The sequence below is a fragment of the Mytilus galloprovincialis genome, chromosome 6 (assembly GCF_965363235.1).
Source record: "Mytilus galloprovincialis chromosome 6, xbMytGall1.hap1.1, whole genome shotgun sequence".
NCBI classification, from domain to species: Eukaryota; Metazoa; Mollusca; class Bivalvia; order Mytilida; family Mytilidae; genus Mytilus; species Mytilus galloprovincialis.
The window spans coordinates 2,768,156-2,779,501 of record NC_134843.1 but is presented as its reverse complement, the minus strand read 5'-3'; the positions used below and the strand labels follow the sequence as shown (position 1 = coordinate 2,779,501).

Below are 11,346 nucleotides of genomic sequence, written 5' to 3'. Positions count from 1 at the left end.
AATTGCATTGTTGAAGTATTCTTTACATGCTGACTTTTAACTGTATTTTTTTAGCCACATTTTACTATGGGTCAACATAAGGGACCAAAGGGTGCAAAATTAACTTTGTTCATATTGTAAAAACGTTTTTTTAACTGAGTTAACCCAAATATCAGTGTTTAGATATGTATTCATTTACATGCTTTAGACAATATCATGCAACATTTTCAAAAATTGTGCAGGTTATTAGAGCCTCATATATGTTGTTAGGTTTTATTGTTCATTTTCCCTTTAGGGGAATGCTTTATTGATCTTTATGATCTGAACAAAATTCTGTTACATATTTTGTTGAAACACCTTTGTGTCAGGTTTCATTTCTTATAATTTTCTACCTAGCCAGTTACTCAAGCATGAAGTGAGTAAATTTCAAGTGAAAAGATTTTTACCTGTAGGTATGATCATGTGACTTACAGGTTAGGATTTGAATTCAAAGTAGTTTGATCTTTACTTCAAGGACAAAGACTTGCATTATTTCCTGAAAATTTTTGAAGACATGAAAAAGTTTCAAAGTTTCATGACAAGTTTAAGGTATTTAATGTAGTAATAATTATTTACTTTGATGTATTCTGTTATGGATTTCAAACTTTTAGTTCCAGAAAATTGTCATATTTCCTATTTTGCAAATTGGAAATTGCAAAATAGGAAATATAAAAAATTACTTTTAAGGAATGAAGATTTCACAAATTTTTCATACATAATAAGACCATTTCTTCATGTTGGTTTATTTATTTGAGAAGTATAATATTTTTGACTTGTTTTAATATTAAATGTTTCTTTTCAGTTCTTGGATTCTAGGAACTTATAGTCATCTAAATTGGTATTAGATAGGAAAACCAGACACTATAGCCATTATATAGATTTTCAACAATGCTAGACTCATAGAATATACAGTCAGGACAAAAGTGAGTTCCCACTAAAAAAATTCCTATCATTTCAACTAAAATCGATATTTTTGCAAAGAAATTGTACTTTCTGTAGCTATTTAAAATGCACAAAGGTCAGTAAAAAACATTTAATTAAACAAGGAGGTTATAAACATATCATCTCCTTGAGTTTACTAATATAATAAATTGGGACCATGGTATCTATTTTGGTAAGCATATTATATGTTATTTCCTTTGGTTTTATAAAAAAAAAGAAGGAAGATGTGGTATGATTGTAAGTAAGACAACACAAGACAAGAGACAAAAATGACACACAAATTAACAACTATAGGTACCTGTATTAGTTCATCATAATCATTTGGCAAAGTTGACTGTGTTAACGCAACAAATGTAATTTTCCTTTTCAAAATCTAAGGACTATGGGTAATCTCATTGGTTGTACACCAAAAAAAAAAAAAACACATTATATCATTGATTAATTTCCATTTTTAAGATTTTTTTTAAACCAATCATAATGTTTTTGTGTATGTTTTTGAAAATATTACAGCAAATTGATCACAGAAAAACCAGTGCAGCTGAAAAAGGCCTACATGTATATATTTTTGGAAAAGTAAATTGAATTTTTTATTTCAGAGAATTTACAAGACTATCCACAACATTCTCATTTTGATGAATTGTTAAACCACAGAAACTGAAAGAAGACCTACAGAAAACCTAGGCTGTAAAGTATATACAACAATATAAAAGAATCAACCAGTTGCGTTCATCTATAAGGTATCTATTGGTTGAATATTACATTGCCCCTCTTCATTTTTCAACATTGAAATGATTTTTTTTTAAAGTACAATATTAATTACCTTGCTTATTGAAAAGGCTTTGAAGGGAATAAACAGGTTGAAATTATGTAGCACAGCCCTATGATTTGAACTTTGTAAAGAATAATAGTGCATATGAACTTACGATTCCAGGATATGATTTTTGTCTCGCTTGAAGAGTAAAAAAGGGTGACATTTTGTTTTTTTTAATCCTTAAGATGAGTTTCTTTTGGAAATTGTATTGTCTATATTTACAGAGGTTAGACCTAGAAACTAACAAATCTGAACAGAAAGAAAAAAAACAATTGACTAGGTTTGACAGTATAAACAATACATATGTACTGGTATTAATAAGGTTATGTGGTATGATTGCTATTGAGACAATTTCTGTTTATAAAAAGCCATAGGTCATGCAACAATAACCATAATCAAAGTTAATGATACTTGCATGCAAAAAAAATTTTGATCAGTTATTTTTACAGGACAATATTAATATCTTTTTGAGATAAATATACATGTACTGTAAATTCAGAAATTGTTGCGTGCATTTATTATTGCAAATTTGTAATTTTAGACTAAAATTCAATTTTATTTTTTGTGATATTGAGAAAAATCTATAAAATAAGATCATTGCAATAATTTCTAAATTTACCTTATTAAATTTAAGTGAAAAATAGCAATGATTAAAGGAGATGCATCAAAAAATACATATGACCATGATGACTGTCTTAGATTGAAAGTTTTGAAAGAACCAGAAATAATATAAGTTTCCACCCTTTCAAATATTATATACAAAACCAATATTTTCAAGAACCCCGAAATTGAGCAATGACCTTGAAGAGGAAGCAATGTGTACTGTAAGATATATCCATCTTTGTAGGTACCAAAGAGTGGGGTAAGAACCTTGTCTATAATTATACATGGTGAGTATTTTTTTGTTGGTTAAAAATTATGCATCAGGACACTATAATTTTTTTCTTAAATCCTCATCAGGAAAAGAGGGATGCAGGTATACATCAATGAAGCAGCAACCCAACAAAAGTATTTTTTTATATCTCAAAGCCCAATCTTAGAAATGAATTGAAGAATGCTCAAATTTTAGACCTGTTGATATGAAAACTTGTGCAATGCCTAAATCAAACTACATAATTTCAAGCAGAATTAATTTTTTGAACAGCTTCAAAGTTTAGATTTGCTATTTTATGTTCTTTTAAACAAAACTACCAGATGCAACTAAACATCTTGAAAATCTATGAAATGACACAGAGAGAAAAATTTAAATCCTGTTATTTTTTAAATACTTTTATCATTGGCCTTTAACATTGTTAATTTTTCAATTGCCCTGGTTCTTTATAAAATACTTTATCATTGGCCTTTAACATTCTTAATTTTTCCATTGCCCTGGTTCTTTATAAAATACTTTATCATTGGCCTGTAACATGGTTAATTTTTCAATTGTTCTTGTTCTTTAATTTATTCAAATTTTTACAGTGAATGAAAGTTGTTTTGATGAAAATCACCTGTTATTAATGGGAGGTAACTTTGATAGCTTTTTCTTATGTGTTAAATTTCATTTTTAAAAGAAACTGAATTTCTTCTCTCAATTGTTCCTATTGGTAATGTCTTTTATATTCATAATTGATAACTGAAGATAAAGAACTACAGAAATTGGTTATATAACATAACCCTTTGCCATGCTTACATCAACACATTTTTTTTTCCATTTTCCACAAAAATAAGGCAATGATGTAGGATGCCATTCTAACAAAACACCACAGCATGGAGACTCACAACATCACACTAACATGTCAAAAGTGGATCCTACTTCATAATGCAAATATCATTTAATAACGTTAATATACAAGTTTTTTGAAAAAGAATTTTTATTTAAAAGATTTTACTTATTTCTACTCTGCAGAAACTATTTCACCAGCACTTTGACTGATGCACAAAGACTTCTGACAAATAAGTACCGGTACTTAAGAGTTAAATGCACTATATGCGACCGTGTTTGAGGACGTGGAAAGCACTCTATCATTGTTGGTAGTTTTAAGTGCTTTGATCTCTTAGATGAGGTCTCACATAGAAACTTATGTTCCTTAGTTTCATATAAATGTTCAGTGCATTATAACTGCCAGACATCTGTTTGACTTTGACTGTATTCTTAGTGTCTGCAGAGTTTAAATGAGTTTGATCAAAACCCATCTTATCTATTCCAAGTGTTGAGAAGATTTGATTTCAATATCCCATTAATTTATATTTTTTACTTTTGATAGCAAGGCTGAGAGTTTAGCACTAGAGTAAACTTTTTTGGACAGAGAGGTTGTCACTGTTCCTCTACAAAAAAATAACGAACAAATTTGTAAAGCTAAGCTATTATGACATCCTGAGGAAAGACTATCTGTTTCTCTGAGGTTGAAATGGTTATAAAAAACATTTAATTATATTGTGTATTTTAGGCAGCTTCCACTCTTTTTTTAAGTTTGAAAAAAAACCATTTAAAATTTTTATCCCTTAAAGGGTAACAGGATTTTTTTAAACATTAACTAAAATGAAATAATGAAGTGATATTCATTTGATTTAAGCAGCCACCTGGGTAAATTTTGTAAGATTGAGCTAAAAAACATAGGTGATATATTATTGTTTTCCAAGTCAAAAATTGAACCTCATTTTGGTCTGTATTGCATGCAACATTTAATTTGACCAAAAGTAGTGGATGGTTCACATATACATACAGCATGGTCAGATCTTTAAAGGAAAGAAATGTCAAAATTTAATATAAAAATAAGAAATATGTCAACCACAAAAACAGCATCCCTTACTAATTTCGTCCCCATAAAATATTCTTTCACAGGTAAAACTAAAATTTTTATGCTTCCATTTTTGACTAATTTTCTATTGTTATACGACAGCAGTCTTATTCCCTGCAAATTTTATGGTAAAGTGGGGTAAAAAAAACTTTGAAAAAAAATAATTCAAATTTCTATAACGGTTTAAAGTTACTTAAAAGAACTAAAAAAAAATATATAATAATCTTTTTTTCATTTATATGTTTATGTTTATGCGTAATGCATATTGTATACTTATTGACTGTGTATGAATGGAATATAGTAAGTTTATTGTCCCTAATGGTGCAACTGTTGTACTGAGACGTAGCCAAAGGCAATTGTTGTATCCGAGGGGACAATAACCTTTTCCACTAATATCCAGTCCGTAAATATTTTATTATATCAAAAAAAGACAACAGACAACAAATGGCTGTGATAACTTAACTATCGCAATATATAAAGCAGAAACCCTAACATTAACTTCATAAATATTCTGAAATGCTAAGACTACGTCTTGCACTGATGTCAACCCTAGATACAATAGGTAAAAATTAATCCCCCTGGTATTTTCAAAATCCTTCATTATTGCTGCATTGGAAATCCCGCGAAATATGATGAAGGTTGCAGTCAAATAGTTTTGACGAGGTCCAATAGTTGGAAACGATTGACTGGTCCAATAGTTCAAAGCTTGTAAGTCAACATATTGTGTACTTAGTTTATATGGAAAATGATAACTGAGGTAAAATAAATATTTATATTTCATTTCAGGGGGTAAAGTGACTTCAAAGAATTGAAATAAGGTTGGTTGATCCATTTTATTTTATATGTTTTTATGTGTAATGTTTTATATGTATTTCTATTTCATTTTCAGGTTAACCACAGACATTTAATTTACAAATATCTCTTTGTTACAGATGCAGCTGGGAGGATGTTTCAGTCATAGACCTTGGATAGACTCCGTTGTAGCAGACTAGGGAGGGTAGCGCATAGTTCTCGCAACGCTATACAATAGTAACAAGATCATTCTACTCTGAGATTGTTAAAGGGCCTGTTTGATAGAAGTGACGCCAACGTTCTCCAACACTACTAATTAATGAATTTTATTTTTGTTACAGATGCAGCTGGGAGGATGTTTCAGTCAAAGACCTTGGATAGACTCCGTTGTAGCAGACTAGGGAGGGTAGCGCATAGTTCTCGCAACGCTATACAATAGTAACAAGATCATTCTACTCTGAGATTGTTAAAGGGCCTGTTTGATAGAAGTGACGCCAACATTCCCCAACACTACTAATTTATAAATTTTGTTTTTGTTACAGATGGGGGCCAGAAGCAGATTCAGTCATAAACCTTGAATATGGCTTATTAGAGATCTGCTTCGATCGAATTGACTATAATTTTCTCAAACACATCACTAATCTTAATTATCTGTTTCCATTACAGAGTTTATACAGAGAATATAGGTATACCGTATTTTAAAATTTTTTTGGTCCTATGTTTGTAAGTTTGTCACAAAGAAATAGTATGTGGTATTGATGCTGCATTGGGATAAAACACACAGACGAAAATAAGTTAAATACCTTTATAAGTATGGACTACCCCATAACAATAGAAAGGACAGACAAAGTATACAAAACAATACACAACTTAAAAATGTACAACACCAACCCAATCAAAAACCAAGGATAAACTAAGGTGATCCAGGAAGTTGGAACCAAAAGAAATGACAGACAAAAGTCTACAAAACAATACACAAACTAAAAAATGTACAACACCAACCCAATCAAAAACCAGGGGATGAACTCGGGTGACCCAGGACAGAAGTACTCCTAGGATGGGTTTTTTACTACCAGGACAGGACAGAAGTGGGTAAGTAATTGATATGTTAACAAATTTACAAATTTATAAAGTTAAGGGTGTTTTTTTCATTCATTATTTCTTCAATTTTAAAATTTAAATGTGACAAGATAAAGATGGCACATAATTTTCAAATATAGTTTTTAAAAATTATTATTCTTTGTTATTTTGAATTAAATTCTCCCTCATAAATTCGTCCGAATTTAAAACATTTCTAATCCATCTACATGGCGAAATAAGAGGCAAGTCAAAATGTAGGTTTGGTTTGCTCGCAGTTTGCTCGCAGTAACTTCTTATTTTCTGTGCGATACAACATTTAATTATGATAATAAGACATTACAAATATATCCCAGCAAATATACATCTAGATATTCCAAACTAAATCATTATAAATAAATAAAATAATATACTATGCAGAACGTGTTGTTACTTTGAAGTTACTGTGAGAACCTCGATACAAATTATCCAAGTATCGGACTTATATACCCCACCCGTATTCCCGCCTATGAAATGCTCGTGCAGTACTCACTAAAGACTTATATATAGATACTATCCAACCAGTTCTTCAAACTTGTTTTACAACTTGTTCTACAAACCACAGTTACTAAAGATAGAAATAGATAAGGGAAAACCCCAAATATAACGGAATAGAAATAAATGTATCTTCATGTTTGACAAAATTTTAACTTCAATTTAACTTGAAAAAAATATGCTCCAAAATTTATTAAATTGATAAACCTTTTTTTCACAGAAAATATTGGTTATTTTAACAATCATGGGAGTCTGGTTAAGATAATGATGACTCAGTCTTACTCCATGAAAACACTGGTATCTTGCACTATGAGGGGCTTTAGCAAGGGGTGCTACCAAAATTTGTGTAAAAAAATAAAGCTTTCACTGAGTCAGAAAAATTACTCATTAATTCCAGAGTTCTGATAAGGGTGAATCAAACTCCCATGAAAAATAAAGTCCTTATACTGAAATCCCTTTGGCTTCAAAAATAAATAACCTTGAAGTCTGTAAAAAATCCTTATGCCCCTCCATGATGATAAAAAAAAAAAAAAAAAATCACTGAGTGAAGGGGAGGTAACTCATATGAAATGAATTTACAAATTTGAAAGAACTTAACTATAAGATCCAATTGAGCTGTACATTTGTAAAGTAAGACACAGGGACCATGCTCAGAGAAGTCGTTTGTGTATATTATTTTACATTAGGGAAGTTGAGTCCGTACAATGTGTGGTACACCCCAAATTAAAAATACTTTAATTTCTGAATTAGTTATTTTTATATGAAAAAGTCTCCTTTAATATTTGTTATAAATATTCACCATTAAAACTTCTATTATTTCTAAAGGATCATGATGAGCAATTTTTAATTGTGAAAGTTTTCCTGTTATTTATTACAACAGTAGCCAAATGATAATTTGTTCCATGATAGCCAAGTACCTGTACTCAAAACACATCTAATTTTTCTTCATGGATGCAATGATAGATTTGTCCATATTTTTGATAGATATTTTATGCATCTATTAATGTGCAGCAACATAAGAAGCAAACTATAGAAGTTGGAGATTAACCCAGGGTATAATGCCTTATTTTATTTGGAGTGTTAATTTAATATTAAAAGTTATCTATACAGAGATGATGATAGTTGCAATAACTTCAGATGAGGTTTATCCTGGTTATGATTAATTTCTCTGTATTTTCACCACTACATACTGTTATTTGATCCAACGATTGAAAGTTGTTTTTTAACATTGTCTTAGGGGTATCAGTGCTTTTTTGGTGTAAAAAAAAAAGAAAAAAAAAGTAAAATCACAAAAATACTGAACGCTGAGGAAAAGTTAAAACAAGAAGTCCCTAATCAAATGGCAAAATCAAAAGATAATGGGTTTTAAAGTTAATGCATTTTTTTTTGGTTCTTCGTTTAAAAAAAAAAGATGTCATTTAAATTAAAATTTCAGATTTATAATGAAATAATTTTCCTAAGACATTTAAATTAAAATTGAAATAATAATTTTCCTAAGACATTTAAATTAAAATTGAAATAATAATTTTCCTAAGACATTTAAATTAAAATTGAAATAATAATTTTCCTAAAGTTTTTACATTTTCAATGCATTGTAGTTGTCAGATTATAAAATTTCATAGTAAAGGTACTTGAAATTGATTTAAACTTGTAGTCAAGTGCATGCAAAGTTCGGAAGCAAAACATTCTTTATCTTGAGAGTTTTGGTGTAGACAACAAATATCAAATGGTCATTTCAGAAATACATTATGCTTGGAGCGCTGCGTGTCTTTACTAACATATAACAAAGTTGCTAATTGTTGTTTAAGTAGTAGGGTTGGTTATATCTTCTGTTTGTTTTAGTTTTTCTTTGGATTGTTCTTTGGTTTTGAGGTATTTTGGGTGTTGTATTTACCATTCGAAGGAATCTATATATGTAATTCTGAAATGAAAAATATTTGATATTTCTAGTCATAAAAAAAATAATTTAATGTTTAAGCATAAAGCTGCTTTGAACTTTGCATCCGTACAATTTTCATACTTTTTTTAATTTCTGATTTTCAAAAATTAGGAAAATGAATATCTTCAATCAAAATTAAAATCTAAATTGTATCTGACATATAATGATGTATTGGAAATGGAAAACTTGAAAAACATATTCTCGTAAATTAAGTTTAATTCAGAGGAAGTGGAAAATGATCCTAAAAGTTTTTTAAATATACTTAATCTTCTTCAAAAGTCTTTCTGGTTATCTACATTTAAAAAGCACTGATAGCTATCAAGATAATAGACAAGTAAAAATTAATTTTTATAACAGTTAAGCCATAACGAAAATTCTGCCATACAAAAAAGACTTTGGATGTTTAATCAACATTTATTATAGAGTTATAAACATAATTGCAGGGGTTATTAATTCTTACATGACTGAAAGCTTGTACAAGTCTTAATGTTTGATGTACAATAATAAATTTCTATAATATATGTATTATTATCACAATTTTACTGAATTTTCCTTTGATCTTACTGATAATTTCCTTTCTCAGCATAGTAGAAAGATATGGAAAGTATCTCTAGAAACTAAGGCTGCACGTGCCATTGTCAATGTAAATTTCAACGTTGTCATAAGGAAAATAGGTGATAAAACAGATTATCATTGGTCATCTCAACTTGATTGTTTTTCTCAATTTCGCAGTACCAGCTCAAGGGAGAAAATCAATCTGGTTGAGATGACCAACAAAATTTATATTGATTTCCAATACCCTTAAAACTTCATTTTGAATTATCTGAAACTATCATCATCTCCAAGTAAAGAGTTATCTAACTTATCAATCCCAATATCACAGTAGTTATCTCCCTTTGCTTCAAGCTTCTCAACCCTGGGTTAATTTTCAACTCTCACCTTCAACACTAGGTTTTCATCCACAGATGCCAGATATTTGATGATAACTTCATTATCATGAGACCATAATTGACCATTGGTATTAATGTTTTAATTTTACTTGTTAGTTAACATTTGCTCATCATAATTTGTAAAATTAAATTGTCTTGAGTTTAAGCATTTCTTTGTACAGACCAAGAGTAATCTGAGAGCTTGACACTTTAACAGGGATCCAACTTTAGCCTCATTAGTTCAAAGGAGTTTTCCATTAGTCCATAATAATTAAGAAATAATTGTTGCAAGCTATACTTTATTGAACTTTTAACATGGGTAGGCATTATATACATGATTATTTTTGCCTGAGTGATAGCATACAATCAGTTCTGTTAACAATGCAAGCAGTTTTAGATTTATATTAGACCCTGTTTCAGACTTTGGGGATTTAATCACTAAAAAAAATAAAGATAATCAGACTATTTTAGATTTAACTGGTAATCTGTTTTCTTTTCCCAGTAGCAAAAAAGAGCTGATTCCTGTAAGTCTGCATATTGGCTGGTTCTTATCCATATAAGGAACCAGTGATTCCGGAGAGTGAAGTAACCTTGTCTCAGTCCATTATTGTCAAGATATCAGTGATTTTTCTTCTTTTTTTTTCTGACAAAAGTCATTGGAAGTAATCTTACATAAAACAAATTTTGATATAACCAATTAAAAATGCTATCATAAATAATCTGGAAACAAAAATTCTACTTTTTCAATTGTAAATTTTGCTACTATTTTTCTTTCAAGTATAAAAATCTATTTTTTTTTAAGTATTACATGCTGTTTGAGTTTTGAAATTAATTTAAGTTATAAAGAATTGAAATTAATTTTTATTATAAAGAAAAAGAATTAGTATTTATATCATTTCTTTGAGTTCTTAATTTTTTCTTTCTAATTTTTTTTATTAAATCTAAAGATTTCATAATTGATACATGTAATATAATTTTTCATCACATTTGTATTTTTTTCATTTCAGCTTCTTTTTCTTGTATCACTGAAACTTCACAGAATGATTGCGTACATTTTGAAGTTGTGTACCTGCTTATATGGAATTGTTTGAGGATATTCCCCCCTTTTTCCATTAATTCTGATCTTGAAGATTGTTTTCCAAAATTTTCAAAGATGGTACTGATTTTGTGTAATCAACTCCTGCAATTTTCAATCTCAAATATTTTTAACTTCACACAATGATTGTACAAATATTTAAGTTGTCCACTTATTTTTTCCTGATTAGGAACTAAGTAATTTTTCTTCAAAGGTAAAATAAATAGTTTTTAACCCATATCTTTTGGATTTCACATAGAGTTTGCAAATCTACAAATTTTGGGAATATACATAATATAAAAATGAGATATTTTGATAAAACTATGCTTCAAAATATTTCAAAAATGTTGATTTATATGTGTTTATTATACTATTACTACACTGTACTTTTTTTCTTACATTTGTATAAGTATTTTCATATCAGATGTCTGGTAACTTATACTACAAGCTAT

The 11,346-nt window shown here is 29.1% G+C and overlaps 1 long non-coding RNA gene across 1 annotated transcript; it reads left to right on the top strand.

Moving 5' to 3' along the window:
• The first annotated feature begins 447 nt into the window (after window positions 1-447).
• Window positions 448-1,692, top strand: LOC143077953 (uncharacterized). Its single transcript, XR_012978961.1, has 3 exons — window positions 448-567; window positions 821-941; window positions 1,557-1,692. It is a non-coding gene; the product is annotated as an uncharacterized LOC143077953 (long non-coding RNA).
• Window positions 1,693-11,346: the final 9,654 nt, after the last annotated feature.